Source organism: Heliangelus exortis, chromosome 4 (genome assembly GCF_036169615.1).
Source record: "Heliangelus exortis chromosome 4, bHelExo1.hap1, whole genome shotgun sequence".
NCBI classification, from domain to species: Eukaryota; Metazoa; Chordata; class Aves; order Apodiformes; family Trochilidae; genus Heliangelus; species Heliangelus exortis.
The window spans coordinates 36,086,611-36,106,444 of record NC_092425.1 but is presented as its reverse complement, the minus strand read 5'-3'; the positions used below and the strand labels follow the sequence as shown (position 1 = coordinate 36,106,444).

Sequence of the window (19,834 nt, the reverse complement as noted above, 5' to 3'; positions counted from 1 at the left end):
GCTTGACTAGAAGGCACTACAGGCATCTGAGCACCCCCTTCAACAGCAAGGACACTACTGAACATGAAATTACTGCAGCTGGGGTAGCATGTCTTCTGAAAACTAAGTTTTCTTGATTATTTATTCTTTAAAAAAAAAATAAAGGTCTGTGGGAAAGCTGCATCTCAGGGAAAAGTCCGAAAGCACAACAGAATCTTCCCTGATATACACAGTAATTATTTTCTCATTCTATGGTAGCTACTGAGCTCTTATAAATCATAAAAATAACAAGCATCCTACATATTCTCCTCACACTAAAATCTTTCTCCCTGAATCACCCCCTCTTTGGCTGCATATTGTATGCACACATGCATACACATTTGCATCTGTATCTGAGATACACTTGGAGACATTTCAGTGTCTGGCCTAGAAAACACTTGAATGACTTCATTTTAAGGCTTTCCTTTCTTTTCTTTACCATGTGTTATATTAATGAAAGTTTTATAATCTTTTTGTGATATCACTGTAATATTTAGTGCTGTTGGTGTGATGAATAGTCCAACCCAAAGTGCTGGTCATCAAGAATAGAATGTGACAAGGACATCTGAGTGCCTGTAACCCTGACAGCCATGACTCTGTAATATTCTGCTACAGTGTCCTTGCTGAAGTCAGTTTTGCTGTTATTTCCAATGAGTTATGACTTTAGAAATGGCCAAGTCAAACCCCATAATCATAGCACAAGCAAAATCCAAAGACCATCCATGAAGCCAGCTTTCAGTATTCTGGAGCCTGATTGACAATTTTTTTTTTTTTTTTCTGTGAATAATTGACTTCAGAGAGTGAAGTATTTTGCTCTCTAGTTCTAAGTGGCATCTCTGTTTCCTCTGTAGGTATTTAGGGTTTTTTCCTATTCCCAAAAAAACCCACAATAAAATCAAAACAGTAATATCATTTAACATAATGCTTAATATGGCTCACTCATGTCACAGTTTCAAAGTCTAACTTTATCTAGAATCACAGTAGTATAATATGAAAACTTGCAGGCAATATTATAGGAATCCACATACAAAATGGAAACAGATCCACACCTCCACTACATCTCCCCAATTTTATAAACAGGAAAAAGTCATTACTGTAATACCTGCCTTCTTCACCTGTCCCATATCTCAGGTTTACAATATTGATTTACTGCATTAGAAGTCCTCTAAAAATGGGAAATGTTCTAGGGCTTTGAAAGACTTGTTACCACCTCCCTTCTCAAGAGAATTCATCTCTTTACAGTATAAGTATTAATATGCTTGGTTCTCCATATTTTCTGTCTTGATATGCATAGTCAGAAATCAGAGATATTTTAGTGGGAGAGCTTAAGATACTTTGTATAAATTGGTCTTCCCACTGCTGCTGGACCATTACACTATTTACTTGCCCGCCTCTTTAAATATTTAGACTTTGAGTGCTTTTAAGATACAAACACAAAAAGTTGTTTATATTGTGGCCTGGGTAGAGTGAGACATCAGGTAAACAGGACTAGATTAGGATGCAGTGCTGGATAGATAAATGTAGACTCAGTTTCTTGTTGTTAAAAGTTTCCAGGAAAACAATTAGTTTTTTAAAAAGTAGTATTTTCTAACATATACTCTGTTTCTGATATTCCACCTAGATATGATCATCAAATCCTTGTCATTTGATGCTTCTCAAAAAAAAAAATTACCAAGTGTCCAATTCCTTTGCCTAGAGCCTCAGTGGAACTGCACACTCATAACTCCCAGGAAAACAAACCAAACTTCATGATTTCTTAAAATTAAGCTCATTAGAAAGAGTAAAAATTCAGCATATATTTACTAAAAGGACCCAACAGATATAAAATCCACAAGTCTCATCACTGTACCAGGAAAAAATAGTTTCCCTCCAACCAGCTGAATTTGCTGTAGCTACCTCTCCTGTAGTGTGATTTTTTTCACGTGAGTGTGAGAATCACAACAGAAGAATTAAGAAAAAATGTAAGAAAATTTCCTCCTCAGGAAAAAATTTTCAAATACATTAGTGCAAGGCAAGGTCAAAACCCTTCTGCTTTAAGCTTTAATAGTATTGTTGTATAATGCACATCATGGTTACAATTACTATGCAGAAAAATATTTTCATCTTCAAGTCATAGACCAAGAGAAATGCTTGACTATGCCTAACTGCTTCACAACACCACAGAAAAAACGGCTATTTTAAAAAAAGACATTAATTACACTTCATGACTTTGGTTGCACCTTTACCTTGCTCCCAGGGATTTCAAAGATTTTTATTTATAGACAGAGTATCTGCTCAACATGCTTGCTCCACAGAGCTGATGTACAACCAGACTTTGTATAACTCTTCCTTCTGCTAAGAAAACTCTGGTGTGAGGCTGGCCCTGCATTGCAATTATATGAAATGCAAACAGAGGCATGGAGAAACAGCTGTTTTCCCAATCTAGTGAATTCTTTAGGGAAATTTGTGCAGAAGGAAGTAATAACTGCATCAGCAACCACTGACACACTCTGATAATTACTGCAAAGCAAAAAAAAAAAAAATCTGCATTCATGACAGAGTAAAAACAACACTACAGCTAATGGAAAAAAAAAAAAAAAAAAAGGAAAGGAGAAAAAAACCCCAAGAACTCTATGTTGAGGAATGAAAGAAAACCAACTTCTTTTTCCTGAAGAGATCATTAAGCATATTACTCCAAAATTTAATTCTGATGAGATTTTGTTGCTTGACAGCTTGCACTTTTTTTTCACTAATTTAATTTATGCTTCATTCAGCAACAGAAGCTTCCCTACTCCAAAAAAACCTGACAAGGACCTGAGACAGTCAACTGTGGTGTGCAGGAGAGGTATTTACTACCCAGCATCCATTCCTGGGCAAGCCTATAGAAAGTCAAATTTACCTTACAGTTGATTTAAATCAAATGAGCATTCTAGATTCATCCTGAAAGAGGAAATGATACTATGCAAAACAGCAAGTCAAGATATACTACTATATCATAGCATCTGCCTGAATAACTTTGCTAAAGCCCACAGGAGAGCACACAGCAATATGTTGAGGTTCACTGTAGAATGTTTGAATAAACCAGCTGGTTGGAAATCTTCCAACCTTTTCCTCAGAAGAATGCTGGAGCTTTCCAGTTGGAGGTTGGTTAGAGGAAAAAAAGCCCAGCTAACTTAGCTTTAGCTTTCCCAATTAAAATAGAGCCAAGGAACACAAAATGGATTATTCTGGATATGTTTTGCTGTTGTGACAACTCTATTTTTTCTACATTTCCAACTGTCAGTATCCACTCAACCCACCCCAAAATATTTTCTTATCAAACTACCCAGTACAAAAGTATATAAACTCAAGGAAAGATGAGTCTGTAATACTGATAGAAAAGCAGTGGGAGGGAATGCATGTTTTATAAAACATTCAAATAAGATATTTATCACAATTTTTTATGAGTGGGAAAGTAAACAAACCAATATGTTTTTTTTCTTTTTCTGATACAATTTTAAGATGAAATTCTGTTTATTTGAGATTCCAGAAAAAATTTTATCCATTATTGAATTTTCATTCACTTATCTTTTTTCACAGCCTCTGACTTCTGCCCAGAAAGTGCACCAAGGTTAAGATTTTGAACAGGGAATTGGAGTATTTTTGATATAGCATGCATTTATTCATCTGTCTTAGATACGATCTGGTTTAATCAGCTCTTTAACAGCAATTTGTACAGCTTGTTTTCAAGAACATGGAATAAAAAATTGAGCAAAGTATTGATTATGTTGATTAACAGACATCATGATTAATAGAGATGGTGATTAATATCTTTCTTGTTCTCAAAGTCAGTCCAGATGTACTTGAGATGCAAATATTTTCATTCAGGCTCTTCTGCCCATGCATCTTGTTTGTGTTAAAATCTCCTTAGTTAACATTTGTGCTTTCACTCTTCAAAAAAAAACTAAATTGTGAGATAATATTTGAGCCAAAAAAGGCAACACAGTGATGGAAGGTGAGAAGGAATGCACAGAGTGTGGGCCTACAGGATTTCTTCGTATTAGAATTAACTGGAAGCCTCTTCAGGAAGACAAAAATCAAACTTCTCCGATATTCTCCAGCTCAGCTGCTGGAAATGCCTGGAAAGTCAGTTTGCAGGCAGTCAAGCACAGTCAAGACACAGTATTAGACAGTTCATTTGGGGGAGAGGAGATTGATAAAAGAGCTTAAAAAAACCTGGTCAGAACCAAGCAAAATGTTCAGCTAGAGTATGTGACAATAAAATCACTCCTGGGCACCTTGTGTTGAGTACTGTGATGACCTGGGCTGCTCTAAGAACTGAGGGCTTTAAGAAATGTAAACTAATCCTGTTCTTGAAATAATTTTCAGACAAATTACAACCATGTGTTTGGACTCAAGGGCAAAGCTTTTATTTCTTATTTGTCCAATGTTAATTAGAGTTTATTCATGAAGTGCTAATTGGGCCTTTGAGTGGGATTGATGCTAAGAGGCTAAGCAAACTTCTCCACATTTCTTCCACAACTGGAAAAACATTAAAATATTTGATTATAGATATGCTAGCATGGACACTATGTGCATAGTACACATATTTCCAATGCACTTCCAAATAAAGAATTAATGTTCAGACAAGACATCTGTAACTTAGGAGAAATTTTCTTGATAAGCATTGCCATCTGAAATTGCAAATTATCAGACGCTGAATCAGGAAAAAAACAACACATGTTGGGCATGTATTTTTGAAAATTTAAAAGAGTTAACACTGAAAACAAGAGTAGAAGGTGAATTAGAGTACTGGAGTGTTTAAAGGACAGCAGGAAAATGTACAGGAGGTGTTGCTACACAATCCCTTGGTATCCTCTTCACTGAAAGGATACTATCTCATATCCCAAAGCACCTGAGAAGGCCCTGAAGCTAAGATCAAACTCGAGTGAGATAAATTACGTGCAGCAAACTGAACAAGTGCATAAGCCAGGAAAGGGATAGGAACCCAGGGAATACCTCTTGCTAAAAGAGAGCAGCAGAACATCATTTTACAAACACAGAAACAATGGCTATCTCAGTTCCCATGATGATTATTCTCACAGCAGCAGACAGCAGTTTATTTACAGAATACCACTGTTTTTTCACTATTTAGGGAGAACATTTTCTTACTTAAAGACTGAGACTTCACCAGAAAGTCACATGAAGGTGTATGTGAAAGCTTAAGATAATTTTATCTTCTGTCTTTTTATCTTTCCCCCTGCAGCTGGGGAAGGTCCTTTAGTCCTGTCCAAGTATCACATGAGTTCATTAAGATCACCTAGCAGAGATTTCCCAAGATTTACCAACCACTCCTGGCCAACTGGATTACCTTGTACCATGAAATGACAGACTTAGTTGATCTCATGTACCATGCATGATCTTGGCAAGGTTTTTCAGACAGTCTCCAATAGCATCCTACCAGCCAAAAAGAAAAGCTCAGAGGGTGTGTGGACATCCCAAGCACTAACACTGGCCAAGAGTCAGCTCATTTCAGAAAGCAGCTTTGAAGGAAAGTACTCAGGGCCCTGCTATACACTAAGCCAACCATAAATCTGTGCTGTGGTCTCACAGCAGTGAAAGCCTCCTCTATTCTCAGCTGCACCATGGAGGGAGTAAACATCTGGGAAGCAGCTTTTTCCCTCTTTTTGGCACCTGAGGAACCTCACCTGAAGGGCTGTGTCCTGTCTGGGGCTGTGCAGCACAGGACAGACTTGGCAAACTCAGCAAGGCCACCTAAAGCCAGTGAGACTGTCAAGGGGCTGGACTACATGACATTGAGGAACTGCTGAGAAATCTGGGATTTTTCAACCTGAGGGAAAAAAATATAAAGGGTCCTTCTTGCTAGTGACTCAGGAGCAGCCTTCCACTGCTTAAAGGTGCTCACAGAGAACACAGAGCCAAATTTTTCATGGATATACAAAGTTACAGGATAAGAGGTAAAGAACAAGCTATTGCAAGGAGAATTCTGAAGCAGCATGGGAAATTCCTTAGACAAATGGTTTTAAATTAAAACTCACCATAAGAGAGGTTGAGCACTGGACTAGCATTCCCAGAGACCCTGAAAATCCATCTATGGGGACTTCCACAACTTGACTGGACAAGGCCCTCCACAACTTCTTCTAATGTCTTTGTTAACTCTGATTTCAGCAGAAGCAGATGACCTGCAAAAGTCCCTTCCAACTTTTCATGATTCACTGCAGTAATGTTGACTAATGATTTATTTTTCTTTCCCTTCCATGGTATTGGAAGGATTATTTGAATACATAGAAGAAGATTATGTTTTCCCAGTAAATCCCACTAGATTTCTAGGTGTCTTGTTTCCATGTAAAATTTGTCTTGTTTCCAAAACTAATATTACCTGTGTCTTTGCAGGCAGGACAATCTGTTTTTCTATACCTTACAACTATGATTATCATAGGAACTAGTCATGAGATAGAGAACCAGAAAATTTCATCAAAACACCAGATGACTAATTGGCAAATACCTTCTATTGCAAACTTCTTTCTAAAAAAATTTAACCTTGAGTAAAGTATGTTCAAAGTACACTTACTGCATTCTACTGCCTCCACATGCTCACGATAAAGTAAGATTAATGTTATTTTTATCTCTTAACTACAGACAAGTGAGTTGATTCTCTTTGGTAGCTAAATTAACTTTTTTTTTGCTGTTTGGTTTTTTAATGAACATGCATATTGAGATGTTCAAATTGCCATTCCTAATGTTTTCCTTAGGTTTTGTCTGTTTTCCAAAATCTGCATTTGAAAAGTCTTATGAAATTTTTCCTCTATCCTTAACATTACCACTTAACATCATACTAAATAGTATGTAGATTTTGTTTAGTGACAGTCACCAATTTTTTAGTTTAACAATTAAGATCATTTCCATAAACCAATATTTTAATGTATTCCATTTTTAGACAATGAAACCAAGGAGTCTGGGGAAATTCTATTAAAAAGAAAAAAAAAAAAGGAAAAATTAGGTAAGATGAATATTTTTACAAGCACAGATTTCACTAGCTGTGAAATTTTGTTATTTAAGCATTTAAATCTGGTTCTAATATTTCTAATTTTTAGAAATACATTGCATTATTATTTAACTTCAGGCAAACCCAGTTGGTATAGTCACCTATTTCTATACTGAAGTGTATGCAATGTACCTAGACTTATCAGGTTTGGGAACCTAGAAATTGATTTCATTTTTTCCATAATCCAAACCCACAGCATAATTCAGTGTTTTTTCCCTGTGTTTTCATGTATTTAATTCCTTTATTAAGAACTCTTAGAGCAGTGTAGATGCCACTGTCTTGAAAGTGTTATGACTTAATATAACTCAACTGTGTCTTCAGCTTCAGTGTTACCTGTTTACTGTGACTCAGCCTGTAATAAACAGAGCCTTTGCCTGAAGTCTGAAAGCTGCATTTTATTTATTTCCACTTCTGTGCCACGCACTGAAGAACATCACACAGCCTGGAGTGAACTTCTCCTTTCTGCTTTAGCTTAGAGTTCAGTTTAGAAAAAACTATACAGGAAACTGGGAGAAGGACAAATAATATAATAGTGTCTGTAGAACACAAAGATGTAACAATGTGTGAAATGAAAGATGTGATAAAGGTAACCAGAGAAACACACTGAGAACAATCCTTATTCCTAAATTTAAAAGCCAGGAGTTGTTCATGGCAAGAGCTGCTCTGCCTGTGAGTCCTGCCACACACCTTTGCTTCATTAACATCTCATGTAAGAATCAAATACTACTATTAAATTAGGAATAGAGGAGACATCTTAAGATTTAGTGGTAAAATTTAGTGCTTACATCCCAGCCCCCAGGTGTGGGGATGCTAAGGGGAGGCCATTGCCCAGCCAGGGAGCCTGCAGGCAGCTCCCACTTAGCACCAGCAATTGCTTCACCTCTGAGTGCTTCTTGCTCATGATGTGAAGCAGAATGTGCTCAACTGGGCACCTCCCTGGCAGTAGAAATGGTGCAGGGAATTGCTCTCTGCTAGGAAAATCCTATGGAAGCAATACAACTGGAATCTTGCAGTGCTTTGCCCATTGGTCTGTCTGAAAGGTTGTAAGAAAACCTACACTATGTTCTTTTTCCTTCCACTGTTAGCACCAAGAAATGGTATTTTTATTCAATACTTTACAAAGCCTGTGTGCCTTTTTCTAAATAAATATATATTGAGCACTCCAGCCCTGTGCAATGCAACAGGCTAGCTGTGGTCATAGAACTAATGCTTTGAAAACTAGCAAAATATAGAAGAAACTAAAAGCATTAAAACAGGAAAAGTTAAAAAAAACACCAACAAAAACAACAGTGAATTTCTGCCTTTTGGACACACCTTACATTTCTTATATAAAGATCAGTGTCTGGGCTCACTGAAAGCAGAAATCAGCTTAGACTGAAAAGAATGGAAATATGAATTCAAGAGTTACATCTGAAAACTCTGTTTGATCCTGTTGGTTTCTTTTTTTAAATATTTCCAGTCTCTCCTTAATATCTGTGATGACAGTGCCTTTAGATATCTCTCCTATGCAACTGTTTTTCTGAACTTGCAATTTATAAGTAGGAGGAATCTGCCAATTGATTTCTATCAGACCTCTATTAAAATAACATTCTCCATATTATTGCTATTATTTTTCTCCCTTAGGGTATAAAACTAAGGTCAAAGATAAAACTGATACCAGACTTAGCTTTCCCAACACTGTACTTTTAGTTTACAGTTCTTTGACTATCTATTTGAGGGGCAGGATTGATGCTGGGGTGAGATAAGAACTGAGTTTGTGTGTTATTTATATCAGACATTTAAAAGGAATAAATATCTTTTTCCACAGTGTGGCAGCAAAGCCTTTTAAGAAGAAGTACTGACTCATAGCAAGAACTTTTGCTAAGTCAGTTGAAAATTCTGACTAGACAGAGCTCCTGAACTCCTTGACCCCACTGAACTGGATTCTGTTTGGGAGCCTAATCCTCGGCTCTAGAATTCCAAATCAATGAAGGGTCCTTCTTAACTTCCCACAGCTATTTATTTTTAATGTTCAATTTTTCCATAATTAGAGCCTTATCAGTTCACACAAAAATGTTGAACGATGTTTTGCTGTTACATAACCATCCTACAGATCCAAAATCATGCAAGAGGATTGTCTTCTGTAATGCCTGATGGGAGGAACTTAGGAACTTGCAGGCAGCCAGAAAGTAATCCTGCAGCTCAGCAAATAAATCAGAGATACAAACGGCACAGAGCATTAAAAAGCAAATTAAAGTTGATTTTTTACTTCCCAATGCCTGCATGTGTGTGTGTGTGTGTGTACAAATGAGGAAGAGAGAAGGCAAATGAAATAATGAAATCTAATTCTTTGAGCATTATACAAGACAAAAACCTTCACGGTTCCCCTGAAGCTTCCAGATTCAGAATCACTATTTTAAAAAGCAAAAATCACGATCATATTTCTCTGACCTACGGCTAAATCCTTCCTGATTGCAGCAGTGTCCCAGCCCTATTTTCCATCTCATTTGAAAACTATTAAGGAACTGATCACTTTTCATTCCTTCCACTCACTACCCCTAGGCACTACTTTTCTTCTGATCTGGTTAAAGATGTAAAATTTAGAATACAACATGTCTAAGTTGGCTTTTTACCTTCTCGCAACACTGTTTCTTCTTTCATGCTTGAAGTCACAGGATGACATTCTTTCTTTGACATAGTGATCTCAGTTTCTTAAAGGCTTAAAAGTAAAATGTTACTATTTTGGAAAAGATAATTTTTTTTTTTTTTTTTTTTTTTTTTAGGAGAAACAATTATTTATTTCAGTATGTTTCCAAGAAATCCAACAAGGAGAAGATTTTGTATAGCAATTAAAATAACCGAAGATATAATTATGGCTAAACCACCTAAGCACAGCTAAGCAGTATGGTTGGCATATTTTCTGCAATATGCAACAGAAAAATTATTTTAGAAAATAACGTAAAGTGAAAAGAAATTAAACCATAGTAGCATCTGCATTTAATTAGTTAAAAGTACTATTTTAGATGTAAATTATCATGTGACATCTAGAATATGGAATATTTAGGCAGATGGCTACACCTATGTCTACAGTGTAAATTAATAATAAAATCAGTAGATTAAAATGTCCTCAACGTGACCACATGTGTGTACTTTAAATGCATCTGTTGGTCATCCTAAGTGTGAATCTAAATTTTATTATGCTAAGTTTAGATTTATAGAAATTCAGATAAGCCAAAATCTACATGATGTGTGACATTAAGAGAGGGTCATTCCTCATCTGGAACTTGCTGATTCAAGAGTTAAATGTACAGTGCTAAATTACTTCTGGGAAAGAGTCTAATGTTGTGTTTCAAAAAGAAGGAGCTATTACACTCTAATATTTAAACCTATGGGAGGAAATTGGAATTTGGCTATGCTCAAAACAGTATTGAAAAGGTGGGGAAGATTTTTTTTTTTTTTTAACTAAAAAACCAGCAATTCTCTCCAACTTTTAACCTCAGCGATGCCTGTACACAGAAATGACCCACAGCATAAATCTTTTAGAAATTATTCTATTGTTATCATATTCTGGGAAATTAATACTGATTTCCTGTCTTGCCACCTGCTTTTATCTTTGATAATGGTATAACAGTTGTTTTTCCACAATAAATCAGATTTATCCATGCTTTGCTATGGATGACTTTAAGTTCATTTACTATGAAATTACTGCTACAAGGTCATCCACAATCAGCTCTTGGCTTCAACATTTTATAAAACATTTCAAATTAATTTTGGAAATTTTTAATATAAGCTGCTAAAGGAACAGAGCATAGCTGTCTGCAGCTATGACACGACCTATTGCTTGCAGAGGAAGGTATTACCTATGCTCAAAGGCCCATTATTAAATGTCACGAGTTCACAGCCATTTGGCATAATCAGAAAAAGAGGTTTTTAGCTAACACTTTCTAGGTTTATGTAGGTTAAATACTCTGCTTTATTAAAACTCTGAATTTAAGAGGAATGAGGAAGAACATAGAGCCAATATTTTACAAGGGTACCACTGATAGCTCCTACTGCTTACTGAGGAGTTGTAACGCTGCATACGTTATAGATGTATAGAATCACACTCTTAAACTTGTTCTGTAAAACCTCTGTGCATGCAAACACAGGAATACCTGCAAGATTGTTACATATATTTTAGAAACAGAAGTTGGGTTGCCTGCTTATTAACCTGAATATTATTAAATACTGCTTCATTTCACTGAATTAAAGGCGACTTTAATTTTTTATGAAATCCAGGCGATTCCACAAGTGCTCATAAAATTATGCAAAAGGAAATCTATATGAGAAAATTTATCATTATATTGCCAAAGTTCTCTATGAAGAAGCCTATCCCACTGCAAAAGATATTCACCAGAAAAAAAAAAAACAAAACAATCAAACAAACCAAACCAAAAACTGAGACCACCATTTATCAGGATTAACTTAGCTCAGTAACTTGGCTGATTATCAAGTAGTCACCCCGCATGATGACTGCAATGGAAACTGCTAGAACTTAATGAGACAGTGGAATATACTTGAGTCAAAATTGGACTTTTGTTTGGCTTAAAACCATGGGACAGTATTTCTTCTTGCTACTGTTTCTAGTGTTCATTGTCCAGCAAGACAAACTAAAGCTAACAATCAAATAAACCACAGCAAAAAAAAAAAAAAAAAAAAAAATTGGGCATCACAAGCACATCAGGAAAGTGATCTATTTACCCTCATGGAGCTCCATGCTGCTGCAATTGGTGAACCAGCAATTTTACACTGTAATGCAGCCATCAGGATAAATATCCATAAAACATCCCTGCACTGTCTTTTACCAAGTAATACCTATGATGCTTCAAATGTGAACCTGCCCATCATAACCAACCACATCCTCTGGTTAAGTCTTTCCTTGCCACACTGGGAAATAACACCCCAGTGCTTTCCTTAGTACTTTACAGATTGCCTTCACTTCCAAATCTTCAACAAGCAATTTAAAAATACACACACAAATATTAGAATCAGGTTTGGGAGTTTTGGGGAAATCTATGTCTACTAAGTCTACTGCAGCAAAAATACAAAAAACCACCAGCATCTAAACAGATGTGCAGAAAGAAATGTATTTCTGGAGGCTAACTTCCCCAGCCAATAGTCGTAGCCAGTCAGTTGTTTTGAAGAAACCTCTTGTAAAGATGAAATATGGAGTTATGAAGAAAATCAAGAAAATGTCACCACTGAGCTAGTGGAGGAATTCGTAAGATTCAACATTTTTAGCTCCAGCTCCCTGCTCTGGGTGCTTCTGCTACCTGCAACTTTAAAAAAATAGGTCTGGCAATCCACATCTAGACATTACTTGACATGAAAACAGATAATTTTAATGTATTTTTCTCCAATGTTATGCACTGAAAAGTTATTATCCAACTAAATAATATCCAGAAAAAAGTAATTCAAAATTAGGAGGTCTTTTTAGAAATGTAGGATGAAAAATGTACTTAGATTTCTCTAGCAAAATTAATGCCATTACTCTTGAATACCAAAATCCTCAGGTAGCCCTGCAGTTATGAGATGCTAATGTTTGAAGAATAGGAGCATGATCTTCAAATGTATCAGTTTATTTATGGCAGCATCTTTCCCTTACATGGTTAAAAACTTTCCACTTTCTTACGGATGTTTAAATTACTTCATATTTATCAAGGGGATAAGAACACACAAATGGGAAATTCCTACTTTTACACATTTTATGGTATCCTACCTCTTAGTAAAATTTCATGAGCCCTGTCTTTGTTTCTGTAGCCACAAGTGAACAATGAACATTTTAAAAAATTAACGTATGTGCTCATCTTTAATTAACAGAACAACTACGTACATGGAAGCCAAGTATTTGCACAGATTATGCAAATTTGGAAGAGAAAAAATTACTGGAAAATAATGAGTAGGCCAAGCATTAGTACCTCCAAAAAGCAACTATAGAATAAATTCAGTAGTGTGCTACTTCTGATTTTTGGGAAAACATCCAGCGTTGGCAGAAGACAACTGGGAGCTGGCGTTGCCTCCATCCTTTGGCAGGGAAGCACCATGTGGCCAGGATGAACCAGGCAGGGCAGATGCTACAATTTCTCCATGTCAGGTTACAGGGTAGTTACAGACTGTCAGGGTTCTATTACAAAAAACAAGTATTCATCCCAACACAGGCTGTGACATGCAAAAGCACCCACAGGCACATCCCCAGCTCCTCTGCAGCCCACCTGCCTCTTGCTGACTGTGCCTCTGTCTCCATCCCCCAGCAGATTTGCTTTCAGCCACGTCAAGAAAGGTCCCCTTAGGAAAAAGAGCAGCTGGGAGGGAGCTGCAGGTCCTTGGGGTGACTCACCCAGCCTGTCCCTTGTCACTGTCTTCTCCAGTGCTGACCTAACCTGACACAGACAGACGACCCATCTGCCACCTTTCAAGTAAACAGGAATGCTGCTTTTAGCCTGCATTAAGAAATACCAAATGCATGTGCATTTTTAAAGCTTTTGTAGCTCCAACATTTCACCAGAAGTGGCAGATTTGTCTGCTCTCTTTTTATTCCAGTGTAAGAGGGTCTAGCTCCCAGCTACCTGCATTCTTTTATGAATGCTATGCTGTACTTGTAAAAATACCTATAACTAACCATTGCCCTTCAAATTTCCCTCTTGGAAAATCATCTTTTCTCTGCAGAAATTTATAGCTAATCCATATTTTCTTTTTTTTCTTCTTAAATTCTTCTGACACTCAGAGCAAAAGACCATTTTACATGGGTCCTGTAGGTGCAGACCCACTCATGCTGCCTTCATCTGAAGCAAGGAGTGCAGAGCACTCTGGTGCTTTCCAGCTGTTTACTGCTGATATAACACTGTCAAATAAAGTGATTTATTTATAGTAGCATGGTGGCTTGATCCTGGCTGGACACCAGGTGCCCACCCAAGTGAAAGGCTCATGGATGGAGATAAGGGCAGGATCTTAAAACAGGGAGATGGGGAAGGGGAGCTATGGTCAGTTCATCTCATGTTGTTTCTGCCACTCCTTGCTCTTCAAGGGGAGGACTCCTCACAGTCATCTTCTCCTCCAGTGTGAGGTCCCTCCCATGGAAGAGTCCCCGTCAAATTTCTCCAACATGAGTCCTTCCCATGGGATGCAGTTCTTCAACAAGTGCTCCAGTTTGGGTCCTTTCCCCAAGGTGTAGCCCTCCAGGAACAGACTGCTCTGGTGTGGGTCCCCAGGGGAGTCAAAAATCCTGCCAAAGAATCTGCTCCAGTGACAGCTCTTCTCTCCAAGGATCCACAGGATCCTGCCAGGACCCTGCTCCAGCATGAGTTCTCCACAGGGTCACATCCTCCTTTGGGCATCCACCTGCTCCAGCATGGGGTCCTCCATAGGATGCAGATGGATCTCCTGGGTAACACCCATCTTCACATGGTCTCCACCATGGGCAGAAAAGAAACCTCTGCTCTGGCACCTGTTTATAGAGTTGCTGCTCTCACATAGTCTCATTCCCCTCTCTGGATGCTCTTGTGCAAGTTTTTGGGGTTGGTTTGTTTGTTTTCCCCCCTTCTTAACTAGATTATCCCAGAGGTTCTGCAACCATTGCTGATGGGCTGCCCAGCAGCAGGTCCATCTCGCAGCTGGCTGGTACTGGTTCTGTCACGCATGGGGGAAGCTTCCAGCAGCTTCTCACAAAAGCCACCCCTGCTACCAAAACCTTGCCACACAAGCCCAACACAAGCAGGCTGCTGAGCCTACCTGAAACTATTGGGGACTCACAAACTGTGCTCCGTGGCTGCTTTTGTTATGGGAAAAGAAGTCTGCAGAATTGATAGCAGAATACAGGAAGGTGCCAAGAGCTATCAATCTCTGTTGTCAAAAAAGCAGCTAAGGCTGAAATGTGCTGCTTAATATGCTGGCAAGATTATCTGATAAATATATAAAATTGTCTAAAATCCTACCATTTGGAACCAGTTTAATACTTTTTTCAACATGGAACAAAAAAAATTAAATATACATCTACTATACATACTGGACTTGTTGCAGACTATAGATATATATAAATGTATAATATATCCCAAAGTCTCAGGTTTTAATTCTAATTCTCTGTGTATTAAGAGCAAAACTATAAGACTTTTCAACATTCATAAAACAGCGCACATAGGTAGAAATACAATTCCATCTTATGAGTGATAGAAGAAATCAGTTTTAGTATTTAAATACTGGATATTTTAAAATCAGTCTTTCGCATACAGAATACTTTAATATGAGGGACTAAGCACTGACTTAATCTTTTGCTGCGAAGGTACAGGAAACTTTCTTTTTGAATTATTAAACATCTTTTGAATGAAGCTAAGGTTCACAGATCTGACAGCCTGATAAATCACATGACTCAACTGCATTACCAAAAACCTGAAGTTCTTTGGCAGCTTGATAAAAAATGAATTGCTTTCTCTATCAAGAAGAAGGATAAAATCCGGCAAAAATTGTATAAATGAATATTTGTGAATGCTCCCATTTTTTTCTCCTGGATTTTTAGTATTCTGCAACCATTAAGCCATCTCTAAATCTGAGCTAGCTAAAACCTTGCTTTCTCTCTGGGTTTATGAATTCAAAAACTAATCTACATTAATGACTGTAAATTAGCTCTTAACTCATATAACAAGAAAGCAGACAGTAAAAAAACCCTTAATCACAGTTTCAGCACCTTTAAAAAACATTTTGACAGTTAATACCAGAGAGGAATTCTCTGGCAATTTTTTTCAATTTAAGACAATTACAGTTCTTCCCAAAATAACACTAATTCATTTTAGTGCAAGTATTGTAAATGCAATTTCTACACTGCAAATGGACCTGCAAGTATGGCCCTACACTGCTCGAAATATTCTGGTGTGGAATTTGGATTTGTTCTTAGTGTATTTTGAAATAAAATTTGGCTTTTAATAAGACAGCTCTGTGGTATGTGTGTCTGTGACTGAAACCTGTAGGTATTTCTGTGATGTTGTAGCACAACCTAAGCCCAAAATGCAGAAGAAGTTCTCTGGCAGATGCTCCTGTCCTCTTTTCACTTGTTGGGTAGGGTCCTTAACTAATGTGGAAAATTCATTTTTTGTTCATTTACTAATCCTAACAGAGCTCAAAGTCATATTTATCCAATACAGGTGCTTCAAGGGGCAAAGACAATCTTATAGTGGATGAGGAGTGGATCAGGAGCCCTGAAATATATGAGCCTTTGCCAGTTCTAAATTGAGGACACAGGTCAGGATAGTATAAGAATCTATAATAGTACCATTGAGAGGGAAAAAAAAGGAAAAGTAAAAATAAGGGGGGAAAGTGCAAGTAAATAGAAAGAGAAATAAAATCAAGAAAACTCAGTGTTTGAAACGTAGACCTCAGTGTCCAGGTTTTATTTGCATTGAGTATTGGGCACATTTTTCTCAATATGTGCAAGACAGGGGTTCATGGCATTTTTAACATTAAATTTTTGGTCTTACCCAAAGCATGTACGAATTAGGAAAGCATGATGATACAGCTAAGGAAGCATTTGTTGGTGCCTCATAGCTTTGGAAGGAGTCTGTAAATAGTGTAAATAGGAAGCTAAGGTAAAGGCACCCAATCATTTCACAAGTGACAGTCCTAGAAACATTGCCACCACCTTAAAAGTGTAACAAAAATGTATGAGAGCTAGGGTTAGTTCTGCAAGACACAGAAGAGAAGAAGAAAGGAAGAACAATAAAAAAATAACATATCAACCTGTTAACTGACCATTTGGTCATGAAAAGACCCAACAGATTTAAACAAGCAAATAAGAAGTGAGAAATTTCTTCCCCCAACAAAGGGAAGCCTTGTTGACAGGACAGCTGAAGAACTGTGCTTGATGCTTGAAGAATTGTGGCAGCTTCCTCTGGATGAACAACTTGTTTGTGTGCATTTGATGTTCCCCTGGGGAGAGGATTTCTTCAGATTGCCATTTAGGATGCACTCATTTTTCAGACTTGGCAAATTTGCTCAGAACTGCAAGTTTTTGATGGGTGAGAAGGTACAAAGACCTACAAAAATGAATTTTTGATCAGGAAAGGAAAACCCAAAGGCACAACTAGAGGCTGTGGTCAGGAGAGAGCCAGAGCTCTTGGGCTAGAGCTAAATACACATAAATATTATATTGTCCTCAAAAGAAAAAGCAACTTCAACCTTACAGGGCATGGCCAAGTAACAGCTAAGCTGGCACTGTCACCAACAGGAACAGCAGAACACAAACCCTAACTTAGCTGAGATGCTCATATCAGTTTACCAGAGAGTAGTACAGGGCTGTCCTGATGGCTGCAACTTACTGAAAATATTTAAATTAATTGATCAGATGCCTTGAACATCATGACTGAGCTCCTCAGGCATGCAGAAGGAGTGGCATGACAACCTGCTGAATGTGAGAGGGACCTATGTGAGCCACAGCTACAGCAGGAAGAAAGTAGAGATGACAAAAGGTTAATTCACAAGTGACAGCATAGGCAGCATGGCAAAGCTCTGTGAGGCAACCACAGGACTGGGATATTGGTGTGGAATAAGTCAGTTGTTTAGCAAGCTCCCTCAATGGAATAAAACTGAAAAAACACAGTTTCAAGAACACATATAAATACTGTCTCATGTGGAGACAAAGATAAAATAAATTAGTTTTTTGGAATTCATGGGGAGTGGGTGCAAAGAAAGAAAGGAAAAGAACAGACATCCTAAGCTGAGCCAGAAAGTGACAAGGAATACAACTTTTCCTTTTTGTTTGGAGGGGCCAGGGGGAAATGTGTTATTTTTTGTGAAAGAGGAACTTTAAATGCATGTAAAAGTAATGTAATACAGATTTTGGATTTTTTCTTTTGCAGAACAAAATTGGACTGCAAATCAAGGTATGCAAAGAATACATTAGAGAATATTTAGATAAGACAGATATGTTCAAATTGCCTGGGCCTTATTAAATTCACCTTAGAAAAAATAGATTTCTCTAAGGTGACTGATTTCTGAATCATTAACAATTATCTTTATGAGCTTCTGGAGAACAGGGGAGGTCCCAGGGACTGGAGTAGGGCAAACACTGCATTTGTTTCCTAAGGAGGAGAAAAGGGAGGATAGAATGACAGACCAAGCACTTTGATTCCTGGTAAGATCCTGCAATAAGCTATTAGACAAATGCTTTGTGAGTGTCCACATAATTTTCAGAACAGATCAGTCTCCTTGCAAACTGTAATCCTAAAAAGCATAAAGAAAAAACAAACCACAAAACCAAAAAATACCCAAAGCCATGTTTGTTTTTCAAACCAGGGAAAAAAAATAAAATGACAGGGTACAGTGTTTTATGAAGTACTGAAGGTATGGCAGTTCACAAAATACACAAGTAAAGCACGTATTTATGGCATTTATCTGCCTAGACAGGTAGACAGGGTCAATAATCTTCTAAAGAGAGTATGACCACAATGTACTAGTACTATATGGGAAGCCACTTTTTGAACTGACCCAGTAGAATAACTGTAATTGCCAAAGAGGCAGAACTTTCAGAAGAATGGAGTTTACCCAATAATAAAAAAAGTTTTGTAAACCGATTTCAAGCCCATGAATAATATGGCAGTTGCCTGTTCTGTGCACACCACATAGGGCTACATTACACAGGCTCATGCACTCACACACTGTAAAGGTTGAATGGAAACCTTTGGAAACAATCAGGTCAGCTTCCCACTGCCAGTAGGACCAAACTCCAAGATGCATCCATCTTCCAAGTTAGGCCAGGGGCTCCTCCAGCCAAGTCCTTAAAATATCTCATGATGGAGATTTTTGGTCTCTCTGAGCAACCTGCTCCAGATTTGACCACCTTCAGAGAAGCTTTTCTTATGATTACACAGAATTTCCCTTTCTACAGCTTGGGTCAAGCTCCATGGTCTTTACAACCAGCCCTAAGGTAGTGCAAGTTCCTCTTTAGCTTTTCCTTGTTCAGGCTGAAAAAAGGCCAGTTCTCAGCTGCTCCTCAGTTTAATCCAGCTCCTGAAACATCTGGTTGGTGTCAGTTGGACTTGTTCCAGTTTACCAACCTCCCTGTTGGACTGCAAAGCCCTAAAGCTGGACACAGGTATCTGTAGCATTTCTCTTCTGCTTTCATAGAGCAGAGAAGAAGCTTTGCTATAGTACAAAGAACCTGAAAGAGAAAAAGCTGAGTCCTTCTCCCATCTTATTAAACCTGACTGCAAAGGCTCTACAGATAAACTTGTTCCCTACCCCATATTTGCTGGTAGGCTACAACGTGGGAAATCAATTTCTGTCCTACTGTAAGTTCCCATGAGGGGAACTGTAGCTAAAGGACCAACATCACAAATATCTATCAACTCCACAAATGTATTTCATCTGGTTAAATCATCAATGTGAGTTTTAATCACCTTATTGTTCCGTGTGTTTCTCTAGTATTGGAGAAGCCATCTCAGGTAAACTGCTGATTCTATTTTTTCCTCTTTTTCATGTTCAGAAAAATAAAAATAACACAAAATAAAAATAGCCTCTCCCTTGTAATGCCTCAAACAACCCTCAGACAAAACAGTGCAGAAAGCACCTAGCAAAATCTTGGGTCAGTGCAAAGGCTTCAAACAAGAGAAGTTCCACTTGGTGAGTTTCTCACACACGAATTCTGCTGAGAGCCAATGAGTTCAGTTGCCAAGGACTGAATTCACAGTAACCTTTACAAGTATATGGCTGAAGCATTAAAGTTCACAGTGCATGACTAAACCAGAACAAACTAGTCCCTATTTTTAGACTGTCTCAGAGGTTCTGTCTATT

At 37.7% G+C, this 19,834-nt stretch overlaps 1 protein-coding gene across 2 annotated transcripts in view; it reads right to left on the bottom strand.

Annotated features, from left to right (window-relative positions):
* Window positions 1-19,834, bottom strand: part of KCNIP4 (potassium voltage-gated channel interacting protein 4) — a 282,505-nt gene that overhangs the window by 220,951 nt on the left and 41,720 nt on the right. The gene's annotated exons all lie outside the window — the stretch shown is intronic.